We start from the raw sequence: 17,386 nt of genomic DNA, 5'->3' as shown, positions 1-17,386 counted from the left end.
TTTTTTGGTTTCTATCGACGAATTATTTACATTTCTTACTCAGTATATAATATTTGTTATTAAAATTGTTTGTCTTAAAAAAAGGGTTATTATTGAAATATAATTAACTTTGGACATCATATTCTTTTATTATAAAATATAAGGCTAGTGTGCCAAAGTGAGATGCTCCCTAAACGTGACAATGTTCTGTCACTATACACATGGCATCAATTGAATATTGAGCACACTAGTCAGAAAGCTGTTGGAAATGTGATTGGCGATAAGCGAAAATAGTGTAAATTGTTATGGATTTTAATTTCCATTTGGCAATAATATGTCGATAAATCCTGCTTGCTATAGAGAGAAATAGTTGAAACTTAATTTTTGTCAAGCAGAAAGGCGCAGTTACAATTTAAATTCAGATTTCAGTTATAAATTAGATACCTAAAAAATTGGTTGGAATCTTAAATGACGATAAATTTTAACTCGTAATAATATGACTATAAATTCTGTTTTTTAGCAATAAGAAAGCAATTGAAATTTGTCATATCATCCAGCACAGAGTTTTGACTGAAATTGTTGACTTCTAGATAATTTTAAAGTGATCTTAGTTTGACGATAAGTTCCTGTCGACGATAATATGATACATTCTACGCGTAGTACTCAAAAGATGTTGATAACTTATATAGTCATCTAGAGTGGAGCTCTTTCAGTTGTATTTTAAGTACTCTATCTAGACTTCAAATGTTTGGAATTTTCATTGACGATTAACTCAATATTTCTTTAAAATGAAGATAAATTATATTTTTAACGTTTGGAAAATGATTGAAGCTTGTAATGTTATCAAAGATTAAGAGTTACTATTAAAATTGTAGAATTCTAGCTAATTTTAAACTGATCATGATTTTGAATGGCGTAATAATAGACAAGGTAATGGTGTTTCGTAACAAAAATATTAAATTACATAAAATGGGAAAATATTAAATATTTATTTATTATTCTTATAATTACTGTTCGTTTTCGCAAGGGAAGGCTGAACGTTTCTTGACTTGCAAGGTGGGTGGTGATTAAAAAAAAGTTGGAAACCTACGCTATAAATGTATGCCTCTAAAAAATGTTTTTTCGTTTTAAAAAATAAAATCTGCATACATTTATAATTTAATTGTAGTATTTTTAAGGAAATTTGATAGCATAAAAAATGTAGTGAAGCGGAATAGTTATGCACGTGCTTAGTAAATAAACCATATACATTTAAGTTTAGTTGGATGTTTACTTTTTCAATACTTGCATTAATTTAAAAGAAGTAAAATGATATACGTTCATGCGAAAATAGATATAGTTGCTTGTATATCAATTCAAACGAGATTTAAAACTTTTATCACAACCACGTTCAAGTTATTTGATTTATGTCAACCATTAAAGTAATTTTTAGTTGTCAAAACAACAATAGTGATTTTAAATTTAAAAACTTATAAATAAAGTAATCTAAATGTCCGTAAACAAACATTTCAAATAATTTTCTTAATTATGTTTTTTTATGTCTATTACATACTTACTAAATTTTTTTTAATAATTATGCAAGGTGACTTTAGAAAGGAAAAGAGAAAAACCTTTTGAATGGAAAGTATTATTTTCGTATTAACTTCACACAAAAAGGAAGCCATTATAATTTGCTAGGAAACGGAAATATTTGCAAGAATGGAAAAATTGCGAAAAGAAAAATATTTAAACAGTTTAAGTGTGAAGTGAACCTGTAAGGAATTAAAAACTGCTTTTATTAGGAGAAAAATTAACGTTTTATCGGGGTTGCTATCATCCACTAAAATGTTAAATGTCCTCGAAACTATTTTTAATTAAACATTTCTCTAAAGCACATCATTTTACATTTTAACTGAAGATTAAGCTAAATAATTTTCACAACACTGAACTTACAGTAATTTTCTGTAGATGAGCCAAAACCAATCAGAATTGGGTTCAAATATTAAGCCTGAATCAAACTAATAAAATAGTTTTTTTTGGGAAAAAATGTATCATAGCAAATTGTTAAGATTTGTATTTGGCTAATAACAAATATATACAGAAATTTACAAAAAAATTGCTCGAAGAGCAAAGTAGAATCCTAAAATAAGAGCTTATAGAGAATCAATGATTTTTTATTTGAGAGCGCAACGAAACACAGTTAAAATAAATTTTAAAACTTCTGCAACAAACGTAAATTTTTTTGCGCAACTGTAGAAGTATCATACTACGTAATTCAGCAACTTGGTATTCCTGAAAGTAGAAATAATGGAAGAAAACTGTTTATACATTTATATTTAGCACCCTAGATATTATAGATATTGTTATAATCAGCTTAAAAATCTAATCCACTAAATTATCGTTGGCGTGTATTATCATGAAACTATTTCAAGTCAAATTAAACCCATCAATTCAAATAAATTTGAATTAATTTTAATGCTACGGATTATCACTAAAATTCTTGTAAATCACTGTATATATTCTACAATTACTTGGGGCAAAAATAAAAATAATTCTTAGAGGAAATACCCATTTTATGTTTTTTTTATCTGACTGAAAGAATCTCCCCAAACTGGTGATTATTATTATTTTTGTTTAATATTTAAGATATTTATTCGTCTATAAGTTCAATCAAATCTTTCCTTTGCTTTGAGTATAAGGAATATAAACTGTGGTTCTTTTAAAATTTCCTTGGCGAAAAATCTTCCAAGATCGCATTTAAAAAGGTAAGAGAATCAAGTATACAAATTAACTCTTCTCTGAATAAAAACAAAGCTAATATTTTTGTACTCCATTACTATTTACCATATTCTTAAACTAATTCAATTTTTTTTCCTACATCATTCAGATGAATGAATGAATCCGGATTAAATTGTTCTTTTTTCTGCTGTGCAAACGAAAGAGCGTGCCACAAACATTTGTCAACTTTTTTCCCACATAACCAATCACTGAAATGCCCGTTTATGGAAAATAACGAGCTTGTGAAAGAGGGCGCAGGCCTCCCTCTGACCATGTAATCCCATGCGCATCATTCGAGTTTCTCACTTTCAAACTAGCCACAAGTAAAGGCACAGTTCATATCCCTTTTACTCTGGAAAAACGCCAAACTTTTACCTTTCTATCTTTTTATTCGAATAAATCCCAGAATATAATGTGAGCAAACTCTTCATAATTTTTCGGAAATTTATTGGACAGGAAGAAATGTTCTTTCCAACTATTTTACGAGATCTATCTTAGTAGGTAAGTTAATTATAACATTTTTCTTAATTAAGAAAAGATTTTTTTATTGAAATTATATTTGAAATAAATAATATTTAAAAAGTTTATATAGGAATTAATTCACTGTTTTGAAAATTTAATATAGTTACAAAATAATAATAGAATAAATCACAGAATATATTGTGAACAAACCATTCCTAATTTTTCCTAAATTTATTGGACAGGAAGAAATGTTCTTTCCAACTATTCTGCAATATCTATCTTAGTAAGTTAATTACAACATTTTTCTCAATTAAGAAAATAATTTTTACATTAAATATACATGAAATAAATAATAATACTTGTAAAGTTTATACAGGAATTAATTTGCTGTTTGAAAAATTCAATGCAATTACAAAATAATATTAATTGAATTAATCCAAGAATATAATGTGAGCAAATCATTCATAATTTTTTTGAAATTTATTGAGCGGAAAGATATTTTCCTTCCAACTATTTTTCAGGATCTATCTTAGTAAAATAATTATAATATTTTTCTCAATTACGAAAAGATTTTTTTAAATCTTAAATCTCTATATGAAATAAATAAAAGATTTTGTAAAGTTTAGAGTGAATTAATTGACTCGTTAAACAATTCAACGAAATTACGAAATAACAATAGTCGAATAATTCCCAGAATATAATGTGAACAAACTCTTCATAAGTTTACTGTGGGGGGGGGGGAAGAAATGCTTTTTCCAGCTATTTCACAAGATCTATCTTAATTAAGTAAGTTAATTATAATATTTTTCTCGTTTAAGTATACTATATATGAAATAAATAATAATATTTATATAAAGTTTATACAGGAATTAATTCACTGTTTAGAAAATTCGACATAATTACAAAATAATATTTAACTGTCCAAGGAATTTCTAGCTCGCAAATAATTTACAGAAATTTTATAACATTTTAACGATAGTTAATTAAATAATTGAACATAGTGAATATAAGGAATTATAGGAAAGTATTTATTGTGAAAATATGATTCGCGATTACTTATAAGCTTCTCCTAAAATTAAGAAATTATTTTTATATCAAAACTATAAATAAAATAAATAATGCCATTTATTAAGCTGATACAAAAAGTAATTATCTGTTTACAAGAATCAACATAGTTACAAATGAATTATTAATTAAACGAGGAGTTTATTACCCAAATATAATTTACGAAATTTTATAATATTTTTACTATAATTTAATATAATAAAATAATTATAAGTATGTACACATAATAAAAAATAATTGATTATTGGTTAGTTATAACCATTCATAAATTAAGAAAATACGTTTTCCAATAAAACTATAAAATAAATAATGCTATTTATAAAACTTAAACAGAATAAATTAGGACTTTTTTCCCATGAAGAAATTTTATTTTATTATTATAACTATAAATGAAGGAAATATTATTATTTATCAAATTAATAAAAAAATAATTATTGTTAAATGATTTGGATCTATTTCGGTAAGTAAATAAACTAACCTTTTTTTAATAAAGAAAATAATTTTGTTTATTAAACTATAAATGAAATGAATAATGCTATTTATAAACCTTATACAGAAAATAATTTGAAGTTCAGAAAATTTTATTTAATGACATTTAGCTGAATAAGATGTTAATAACCCGTAAATAATTTATGTAGTTGTACTACACTTTTAATTATACTTAAACGATTATCTTAATAAGAGGCTTGTAAGTTGTAAAATTTTTAAATTTATTGGTTTATTAATATTTTTAAGAAGACGTCAATTTATTTTACATAAAGAATTATCAATACATTTTGCATTATAAAATTTATTGTCTTCGTTTTTTAACGTAATTAATTGTAATGAGTATCAGCATTATTTGAGAAATACAACTTGTTAGTTACGCGCATTTATTGTCAATCGCACGAAACAAATTTGGAAGAGAAACGTCTAATCACTAAGTTTTTATAGTTGTTTAATAAAGCTCAGAACTTGCTTTAAGAGATTTCTTTGAGAAAGTTTCACGAAGAAGCATATGGAAGGAAACGTTCTTTTTCTAGAAGATTACGACTGACAATAAGTAGATCTGCGGAACTTTAACGATCAGCTTTATGTACTCCTTAAGTTATTTTAGATTGCATACTCATTCCCCTTCAAAAAGTGAATTCGTTTCATTCCAATGTGAAAAATATTTTTATAAATTTATTTTAATTTTTTTCAATGTTGATGTGGTAAGGTTATCAATGAAAATTTCATTTTGTAATGTTGTATTGACGTAATTTTTTTTTGTAAGAGAAGTTTATTTAAAAAAAATAAGAAAGTTAAAAAAAATTTTAAATTTCAAACAGATTGGAATTTCTTTTCAGATTTTTAATTTTGAACTTATGAACAGATTACCGCTGCCCTGAACTTGAACTTTTATTGTTTTTTAACACTGCACTATAACTCGAGTAAACGTTAAAGAAGCAATTGAGAAAAATGATTTGCTTCTAAATAGCATTATAGTTATTTTTGTCTAAGTAACTAAGCGTGTTAGTATAAAACAGGATTTCTCAAACAAAAGTCAACGGCTTGATTGACTTCAAAATCAAAGGGCCTTTTTAAAAATTAGGAAAATTGAATATTTTTATTAAAAAAATTAAACCAGTTGGGAATATTTTCGAAGCAAACTTTGGTGCTTCAAGTAAACATTACTGAAAGTAATTATGTACTTACTTTACAAATTATTTTAATTAAATATTAATTATAACAGTTAATTTCGAGTATGTAACAATGAATTTTTGTAGAAAGAAGGGGATACGAAAAGCTTTTTAGACAACCCCCACAAAAAATTTCCAGATTGGTTTCGTAATCTAATTATCTGATTTTAAATTAAGAGAAATTAATATTTAAATTTTCTTTAATTAATTTGAAAAATTTTAAAATCAAACTTCAATGTGTTTCAAATAAACGTAAAATATTCGTGTGTGTGTGTGTGTGTGTGGGGGGGGGGTTAATGTATATGTTTTTAAAAATCATGTTGATTTAATGTTTATAATAATTAATTTTGCTTAAGTAACTGAGTTTTTCTATAAAGAAGGTGCTCACAAACTTTTTTTTAGCCGTAACCTGAAATCAAATACGTGATTGCTTTTGCAATCAAAGAATCTTTTAAACATTAGGAAAATTAAATATTTTTTCAATATTTTTCGAAAACTACTTCAAAGTATTTTAAAATCAATCTTTTATACTTTGTATATACATAAAATAGGTTAAAACAAAAACAGAATAACTTAATGACACTTTATGACTTAATGACTTTAAACTTAAGATCGAAGAAATAAATAAAGCATAATGTAACGTAATGAGTAAAAATCCAAAAGTTCATAGTCTTACTGCTGTTTCGATGTTGAAAACAAACTTCAGTTTTCACAATTTCATAGTTTTCAGACTAAAGAAACTGACACAAAGTTTAAGAATATGCACTAAAACAATTAGAATTTTAATTCAAGAACAGTAAATACTTTATCAAAAATTAATTACTAATTTCTTTTTAAATTACTATTTCAATTTAGCTAGTTAAATAAGACATTTTGATGTCCTCTATTTCATATTTAAGTTACGTTAAAATTTGCAATTAAAATTTCGTGTCTGTTAAACAACGATTTAATAATTTGAAGCAATTAATAAAATATATTGGACATTAAAAGTTGAGTTAAATATCAAATTCTCCCGAGTAAAAAAATTTATTCCTAAAAATGTGTTCCAAAAAGTATATTTTAGGACACACTATTGTTGGAATATTTTAGAACATCTTATTAAGAATGATTCCCTCTTTAAATTTTTTCCAAGATCCTTAATCTTAAGAGCCATTCAAATAACAGATGAAACGTATTCCTTCTTTACAATTAAAAAAATTTTTTTTGTGACTTCACATAAATTTAACAAAATTAATGTACTTAAAATCAATAAATACATAACTGAATTAACCAACTATGAAAAAATCAGCAATTATACGTTGTAATAAATTTTTTAAAATTAAAATGTAACTAGGGGATTGAACACTGTAATTATTATTGAAATTTAGTTCTTTCGGAATTTAAATTAATATATGCGTTTGCTATTTGCAGCCATAAAAGACGTTAAAATAAGTCATTTTTCTGTACTTACGTAAAATTAAGCAAAAGAAAAATCAGCTGAATAGTTAACGAATAACTATACTGTAAACAATACCGGATCAAATTTAAAAATTTCCCGGCACTCAGAATTATAATTATTATCCCCAGGCTAAATAATTATTACTGTAAAATATACGGTATAAAATTTACTGTAAAACTGTACTGCATTATTTTAATTGTATGCTATTGTATTACTAAAAAAATATAGGGTATTTTTTAATGTAAATTCCATTTTTACTAAATATCTGATTTACCGTAATTTTATACTGTAATAATTACCGTAAAATCACTGAGTCATTCTAATTAAATGAGTATCACTGTAAAAATTATGGCATAATTTTTAGGGTAAAAATGTATTTTACTTTAAAATTAATTTTACGGTTAATGCACCCAGGGTGCGGACACTTTTTTGCATAATTTAAACCAGAATTTTTCACAGTGCAAAGTGTAAAATAATAAACGTGAAAGAAAATGGAATGATACGCTTCACAGTATTGTGTTATAAAACAAAATAATTGACCCTGATCATCCAGATAATTATCCGAAAATATATTTATAATAAATATGAAAGAAAAAAAAACTTGAAAAAGTTATCCCATAAGAATGCTTCTAAAAGGTGACAATAATTTAGTAATTTGCGTTTTCTAATTGATTTTTTACACTTATATCTATTAAATGTTTTAAATTTAAATATTATTTTAAAAAAACAGTTATAAAACATTTAATGATAAAGAGCAAATAAATACTTAATCGGTTTTATAAAATTATTTCAAGGAAATCTTGAATTACTTCAAGTTTACTTTTTTAAAAGAGATATTTTTTAAGGTTTCTTTTCATATCTGTTTTTTTTTCAATGAAAAGAGAAATTTATTGACTTACGACTGTAGAAAAATTGGCTATCAGCTGAATGGAAAAGAACCTCAATAAGAAAGTATAAAGCAGTTTTTTTGCTGATCAATGAATTGTATACCATGGTCGGTTTTAGATCAAAAAGATTCAATAATGCATGTTACAATAAAATAAAAATTGGTTTGACGTTTTTACAATTATAAAATATAAGTTTTTATATCAATAGAATCTTCAGAAATTGTCAGAATTTAATATATTTCTTTTGCTCATCTGATAAAATTATAACTATTTCTAAGACATTATATTCTTTTTTAAAAGTAATCTGAAAAATAAAATAAATTTCTGACGTTGACGTTGTCCTCTTTTGGAATTTGTGCAACTAAACCCTACATTCAATTCAATTCTCATTTGTGACGATTCAAAATTTTTTTTGGATGTATTTCGAATGTCATTTCATCCCGAAATTACATAATTCGAAACGCGAACTCTCAATTATTTGACGAAATTACTTCTTTATTCGTGAGTCTTACCTGTTCATTCTGGGAGTTGTATGAAATTTTCATTTGAGTTTAAAACTTTTTCCTTGCATGACGGGATAGTACAGAGGTTAGTACTCTCGCCTTTCAAGTCGGTTTCCCAGGTTTAAATCCTGGTGATGATTGAGAATTCATTCACCTATCCTATCTTTATTTCATGTTGCATTCCCTTAGCAATTGATTATAATCGATACTTAACATTAAGTCTAATGTTTTTGGCGAAATGTGTATCCTTAAGTAAGTGACGATAATTATTTCCTCAAATTGACAAAATGTTTGCTCGGAGCATTTTCCAGGAAGCCGTGTAAATTTTTGTGAATTTTGAGTATCTATTTTTTAAAATGATTGACATATTTTTCAAAAAAAAAAATAAAAACTGAAACTAAAAATAATTAAATAAGTAAATAATAAGAAATTTATAAACTGATTACATTTAAACAGGGGTGAAAGACCATATATATCAAGACGGAAAAGAGTAAAAACTGGTAACAAGTAAATTTCATTTTTAAATTTTTTTTGGGAATAATAAAAATCTATTACTACCAATTGTTTTTAACGGATATAATTTTTATAACGAATTGCTTCTTCGCCGAGAAAAAATTACCTACAGTGAATTGTTTATTGTTAAGACTAGATTAACTCCTCCCGAATATTATCTAATATTGAAATAGTATCCTACCAGTATTTTCTCTTTTCCGTCTCTCTTTCAGGCATTTAAGTGTTACCCCCCCCCCTCAAGAAAAAATAAAACTTAAGCCTGTTATTAATTTTTAGCGTTAATATGTTATAGAATTTGTTTCTAAGAATATGAGTATATTATATTGTATATACGAGTGTATACGAGTATATGTATGATTAATTTAATTATTTTATTGATGTGATGTGTACTATTTAATTTTACTTTTTCAAAATATATCATAGGTTGAATAAATATCGTGGGTGTAGTACAACAATTAGAAATCAATATTTATTGAATTTGAGTTATGAATACATTTCATATGATTAGGTTACCTAGTTATAGGTTTTAACCTTCATAACTCCAGTAATTAAATAGATAAATAAAAACCTCACAAAAAATAAAATTTAAAACTTAAACCTGTAATTAATTTTTAGTGTTTAGAACTTGTTTCTATGAATAGGAGTATACTATATCGTATATACGAGAGTATTATATCATATAATTAATTAATTCAATTATTTTATCAATATATATCATAATACTTGTGATGTATGCTGTTTTATTTTACTTTTTCAAAATATATCATACGTAGAATAAATTTAGAGATGGGAATATATCGTGGGTGTAGTACAATAATTAGATAATTCAATATTTTTTTAAATTTGAGTAGCGAATACATTTCTTGTGATTAGGTAATCTAGCCATAGGTTTTAAATTTTATAACTAAATAACTTTTTTATTATCCGTCTGTAAAATCTAATAGTAGGTGTAGGAGCTGGACAATTTTGCAAATGCGACAAAAAATTGATTTAAGATATTAATTTTTTCACAATCGATGTTTTATTGTTATTTTTTCATAGTACTACACTCACGTTAATAAATCGAAATGTGTACAAATCTTGATTTTGGCTCTTAATTCACAATTTGTGTGATGGTTCACAATTTGTGTGATGGCTCCCAATTTGTGTGATGTTTCACAATTACAATATTCACAATTACAATGCAATATTAATATTATGTAGGCCTTTTGAACACGAAATATATGCTGGCATATTTTCTAAGGTACTAATAATAAATCGAAAATAAAAAAATCATACGTTTATTAGGCGAAAGTATGTTCTTTTACCAAATTTTTTATTTTTTCCTTTAGTACTAATTATTTAGTACTAATTATTTAGCAATATTAATATTATGTGAGAATTTGAACATGAAGCATATGGTAGCATATTTTTGATGTTCTATTTAAGAACCGACAGAAATTGAATGCTTATTCAGTGAAAATGTGCTTTTTTAAAAAATCCCCAATTTTTATTTAGCTTTAATTATTCAATAATATTAGTTTTAAATGAGCCTTAAGAACATGAAGTTCATAATTTAGTAAGTAAATCCCATCCTTAAGCTACAAGTTACTCAGGGTGCCTTTTTACACTGACTATAAATATTGAGGTGACAGGCGTTTCGAATCTTTCGTAATAAGTTAAGTTCAACATCTTACTCGTAAAACAACAACGATCTGCAGAGATTTAGTTTTCCTTAATAATTACCTCACTTTTTTAAACGTCATAAAAATCATTGCATTTTACACCTCATTTATGTGATATCAACGTTTCCTTAAAATTGAAAAAGGATTGCAAATGATTTCAGGTGATTTACAGATAAGACTACAATTTACAGATAAGACTAGAAAAATCAAATTAATTCCAATCTAAGGTTTTAGGAAAATTAATATTGACTTACATTAATTAAAATATTAATTTGTAATAGAATATTTCCCTATTCTAAAAAGAGATTTTGAACTCAATGCAGTTCAGAACCATTATTTATTTGATAAATATTGTTTTTAATTTTTTTATTTTATCAAAAAATTGAAATTTCAACTTTAAATGCCGCAAATTTCTACTAAAGTATTCACAGTATGATTAAGCAAATACACATGGAAGTGTACACCAGTGTTGCGAATTTACGATATCTCACAGAAGAGATTTGACCACTAAATAAAAATGATATTCAAAATGTCTACTTTAGCCCCATGTCCACTCTAGCTCCCTTGACCCATTATCATTCTACTCTTTGCAACAAATATACATGTTTTGAGATAACATTATTTAATACTAGTATAAAAATTTAGAAAAAAATGTAATAGTTTCAGGTGTTTTTATGTGAACACATATTAAGTTGCAAGACACATAGTTACTTATTATCCGAAGAGATAGTATGCTTTTCCGGATATTCTCATTTTTATTAATGTAAACCGTTTATTTTTGATATTACCTTCAAGCTCTTTTCCTTTTTAGGCACCAACTTTCTAATTTTGCTTAAAAATGAATGTATGGCGTTTCAATTTTGAATGCACGGGGTCTTCAAATTCAACTATTAGTATTTGTTTCAGAGCTATATGGACATATTTTAGCTTAATTTTTAAATATCGCTAATCAAATCTGTAGCCAACTTAGTTATTCACATTAAAGGTTATAAAGGTATAAAATGACCATAGGTTATTCATAAAAATTATTAGAATGAGTGATTTTTTTAGCATTATGTCTCCCGAACTATTATGAAGTGAGAGATAAAAGCATTTTTGTGGGACTACAAAATCTTTATTTCATTTAACACACTTGTTTTTTTTAACTCTAATCTACTCCCATGAGTCCAGTGGACCATTGATCTTTAATAACCTCTATTCAATCGAGTTTTTAATGAAAATCTTTTTTGATTATTCTGGACGTTATTCTTGATAAACATGAAAAAATACTATTTCTAACAATATGTTTCAATTAGATAAAAAAAGTATCACAGCATCAATCTGCATTTATTTCTCAAAAAAAAAAATTATTTGTAACGTAAAATAAAATAAAAATTATCTTTCAAAGTTTCAGGTTTAAGCTTTAAGATGAAAAAGTAACACAATGAAGCGTGAAGATTTTTATTTATTTTCACGCTTAAAAGTAAGCTATTTCTTTCATTGTGATTTATTTACCCATGTAATAGAGAGCTTGTAATTTATAAAGAATGAATGAAAAGAAACCAATGGCCTTATTTTCTCTAGATATATATAAAGAAAACAAAGAAAGAAGTAAAAAAGAAAAATATTTTTTTAAAGAGAATAAGAGAAATTATGAAAAAATAAACGAAATTATTAAAATTTTGAAAAAAAGAATTAAAATTTAAAAAAGCAAGAAAGAAAAACAACGAAAAGAAACAATTTTGTCGTCAGCTCACACGCCAACATCCGCAAAATCGTGCTAATATTGCTTTCTAATATTGTATGGCCAAATCAAAATCACTAGAATAGTATGAGGAGCACTACAAAAAAGAAATTGATTCGATAATGAAACAAATCGAGCCAAAAAAAACCAAATATTCCAGAAAAATGTAAAATAAAGCAGAAATAGTAATATATAAAGCGATGAGTGAGAACAGAAGTCCATCATAACTGTTATTAAAAATAATAAGTCTTAAATTCTTATTTTTCCATTTTTCTTCGTAAATTTCTCTTTTTTTTTAAATTCTTTACTGTGTTATATACATAATAAGCATTTGGGCACACTTCCAAATGAGGATATACGCGGTCTTAAGTACATATTTAAGTACAAAAGGTCTTGATATACGTCATACCTTTAGTACTTAAATATCGTGTAGCTCAAAAATCTTAGTAAAAACTGTACTAAATGAACGCAAAAAATCAAAGCTGTCATATTAGTTATAAGCAGAAAGCAAAATGAATAAATAAATAACTTAAAATTCTTATTGAGAAAAAAAAATGGAATTAAGGAGAATTCCTTGAGTTGTTACCACTTGTGAAAGGGTTAAATAGTTATTTCTTGTGAACTACTCAACTGATTCTTAAGATTATTTTGCTTAAGAATGACATAAAAAAGGTAAAAACTCAAATTAAATTTGATCGATTCATTTTATCAGTTATAATTTTCTTTAATATGATGTACTGACAAAGTAGTTGTTCGTTGATTCTGCGATTCTATGATATTTGATAAATTTTATTTCTTTGCATGATCCCTTAAAGTTTATCTAAGAACTTTGGAATCATTTTGTATACTCAACATTAATGTTAATAAATTTAAGGGAGTCTGAAACACATGTTTGAAACTTTTTTAAAAATGCATGCATAGTTTTGAACTATTCATACTGCTGTACTATATCAAAAAAAAAAAATGTTTCTATGAATCATTTTTAAAAAAACTTTTATATTTAAAAAAGCCATGTTTCGAAATTTTTCATACAGCTGAAATATTAAACTGCCATATTAAAGTATTTTGATTTTTTTTTAATAAAAAATGTCCACTCTTAAGTTTATTTTCAGCAAATTTTGCTATGCTTAGAAATTTTCAAACAATTTCTGAAATGGATAGATCATATTTTTCTCTTTTTTAATTTGTTTAAAGCAATTATAAAATCTAAAAAATGATTTTGGGTCAAGTTACGGTAAAAAGTACCGGTACTCAAGGTAACTGTACATTTTGCCGTAAAATTCATTTTTAAAGGAACGCGTTACGGATCAAAAAATCTGATATACTGTAATTTTTACAGTTATAACTACCGTAAAATCACTGAAACACTCTAATTAAATAGATATTATGGTATAATATTTAATAGTTAAAATAGATTTTGCGGATGATGTACCCAGAGTGCCGGTACTTTATACTGTAATTTAATCTAGAATTTTTTGCATTATAGAAACTTTTTTATTAATTTCTCGAAAACAAATTAAAATAAAATAATTAAAAATATGCATTCCAGATTCAATATAGTTACTTCTAATGGGTTTTTAGATGCATTGCTTAAAAGTTGTAAGAGTATTAAAAGTTTCAACATCTTTTAAAGTTCAATATTGAGTAAGAACGAAGCAAAATTTTATCTCTCGTTTTAATTTAGATAAAAACGAAATTTTTTCTCCGGTCAGACGATTAATAACTGCATTTTTTTTATAATTAAAAGAAAAATCATGACATATAACTTTATGTGACTTGGATGCCCTTACGATTTAAATAGTTTAAACTTACTTACAAACTCCACAATTTTTACCGTTACGAATTGAAACTTCTTTTACTGTTGTTAGAAAAGAAGCTTTAAGTACAAAATCCTTCATTTTTCATTCCCTCTTCAATTTTCAACCCCTCATCAGCAATTTCACTTTAGGGCTATTTGTCACTTTCCTCCTCATGCTCATGATAACTCTAGCTTTTGTGCGAATCTCCCGTCATAAATAGTGTATTTATCTACGACCCCAAAAACCTCTTCAAATCAATTGAATTTTACTGAGGTTTGAAATATAAAAGTTTATCTGCCTTTCGCGCTGCTGTAGGTGAGCAGAGTCAGCGCATTGTGCATTATTGCAAATTGTTAATCTATGATATCCTTAATAATATGTTATTGAACGCATGTTCACTAATTACATTTTTATGAACTTATTGAGTGAAATCATTTCAGTATCTTATTTAGTCCTCAACTTATAATAAAAACACTTTTAATGTCACTTATTCTTGTCGATATTAAACAGTGCTATGTATTTATATTTTTTTAGTCGAAATTATACATATATTTAAAAATCACAAGCAATGACTTTAGAAGTTGAGTAGAATGTATTTCTGCTCTGTATAATGTTAATTAGAAAGACTTTTGTATAGAACTTTGCCTTCATAAACCTTTGGAACAATCAAATACCCAGGAAAAAATTACGAATCAAATTACTGTATAAAGTACCGGCACTTCGGGTGCATCATTTGTACAATTTATTTTACTGTGAAATCCATTTTTACCGTAAAATATTATATCGTAATTTTTACAGCAATATTTACTTAATAAGAGTGATTCAGTGATTTTACTGTAATTATTACTGTAAAAATTGTGGTATCATACATATATTTAAAAACTAATTACCAAACAAGCAATGACTTTGGAAGTTTACTTGAATGCATTTCTATTGTTAACCATACAGACTTTTGTACAGAGCTTTGTCTACATAAGCCTTTGTATAAATAATATACATTGTAAAAAACTCCAAATCAAATTACGGTTTAAAGTACCGGCACTTTGGGTACATTTTCTTTATCGTAAAATCCCTTTTTAGTGTAATTCTTACAGTAAAATTTATTTATAGTGATTTAGTGATTTTTACTGTAATTAATACTGTAAAAATTATAAAAATTATGGTATCTGATTTTTTGTTCAGTAACAAGTTCAGGTAAAAATGAATTTTACGGTAAAAAATACCGGCAATGCCGAATTTTTTTTACCGTAATTTCTTGCAGCGTTAAACAACAGGATAAAATTGCCAAATTTAACTACATTTATCAAATTTTATCACGCATGATAAAGTACATTGTTTCCTTAATTTTCTGTTCAGAGCCAAAAATTTTAAAACTGTTTTTGATTTCATGTTTTACACTGATTTCAAATACACAAAGATTTTTCTTCTATGAGCTAGTTTCGGAGATTTACGATAGAAAAGAAAAGAGATTGCGCGTGATACTTTAAATTGTTTTTAACTACTTTAGGTTACTTTTTTCATATATTTAAATTAAATATTTTGATTTATTATTTTAATTAAGTTTCGGCATATCTACGCTGAATCCACTAAAAAATTGCCGAATTTCAGGGAACTACGAATAATCTTAAAATAATAGTCTATATAGAAACAATGTTTTCTTAGTTGAAAGCGCACCACATTTATTGAAAATAATTACTTGACAAGTAGTTACTTTATTTGGATGTCCTCTAGCATATATTCCTGTGTATAATGTAACCATACGAATTTTAAATAGAACTTTGCGTTTATAAAAGATTTATGATAATCATTTTATATCTAGAAAACAATTGCTGGACAAATAATTACTTTGTTTAGATGTTATGTAATATATATTACTACCTATATTATTAAACTATGTTGACATTTTTAAATAAAGATCTGTAATGCCATGTCCTTTGTTTACTGAAAAGCTACTTTCGGTTGCTATATTTTACATAGCTGGTGTTCTTAAATTCCCTAAAATGTAATTCTGCTCGTCGGAGGTAAAGGATACCATGTGACATAAATGTAATTTTTGAGGAGAGCAGATTTTAGTTTTTTTTTCAACTTTATTTTAAGATTTGTTAGGTAAACGTAGAAGGTGCTCTATGACTAGCTTCGCCATTTGTTATGACAGGACATAGTGTTATATACTATAAGATAGAGTGAAAAATCTACAACATGGACATTATATCTACTCAATTTTAGAAAATAATGGGCATGGTGTCCTTTACATTCGACTTACAGAATTGCATTTTAGGGAATTCGAGAGCTTCAGTTATATGAAATATAGCAACAAAAGGAAACTGTTTCAAAACAAAGGATATGACATAAATACATAGCTAATATAATAATAATAATAACCAAATTTAAATTCACACATTAAAAATATAGTCAGGAAATTTAGGACTTTTAGAAATCTATATATATATAATAGTATTTTTTCAGAGAATAGAGTTTTTCTTGGAAATCAATTCTTCAATTCAAAGTTTTTTTAAAATTTTTACTAATTTTCAATTATATTTGCTTATTGGAATGCAATTGAATGTTAGTAATTAATTAATATTTTTGAAAAAGAGATACAACTGTCACATAATGATAACAAGCTTTAAGTACGCTGGAAATTGTTTAAGAAATAAATTCTGTTAATGTTTCTGTTCAGTATCATATTAATATTTTCCAATTAAAGCTGAAGCTTATAAGCTAAGCCCATTTCCCGAAAAGGCTTAAAGTTTAAGCTTCGTGGAGTTTCTCTGACTAACGTGCGATCGCCACTTTTAAGCCTGTTCCAATTATCCCACATTTAAATCTGCTTTTGAAAATAAGATATTATAAGCATGCTAATTATTTAATATGTAGATATATAATTAAAAAACAATTTGTATTCATTATTAATTTAAGTCTTTCAGGTCTAGAA

General features: G+C 25.8%; 1 protein-coding gene across 2 annotated transcripts in view; it reads left to right on the top strand.

The window, feature by feature from the left end:
• LOC107457480 (uncharacterized) overlaps nt 1-17,386 on the top strand; it is a 96,738-nt gene that overhangs the window by 12,481 nt on the left and 66,871 nt on the right. The window contains exon 1 of one of the 2 annotated variants that reach the window (XM_016075647.4): nt 3,040-3,237. The exons of the other annotated variant lie outside the window; for it this stretch is intronic. The gene's annotated coding sequence lies outside the window, so the exon portion shown is untranslated. Of the gene's footprint in view, nt 1-3,039; nt 3,238-17,386 lie in introns of those variants that run through there. 2 annotated transcript variants of the gene reach the window in all.

The sequence above is a fragment of the Parasteatoda tepidariorum genome, chromosome 11 (genome assembly GCF_982258835.1).
Source record: "Parasteatoda tepidariorum strain Cologne lab strain chromosome 11, Ptep-v5.0, whole genome shotgun sequence".
NCBI lineage: Eukaryota > Metazoa > Arthropoda > Arachnida > Araneae > Theridiidae > Parasteatoda > Parasteatoda tepidariorum.
Note: the sequence above shows the minus strand (reverse complement) of the source record. Positions and strands in the feature narration are given on the sequence as shown.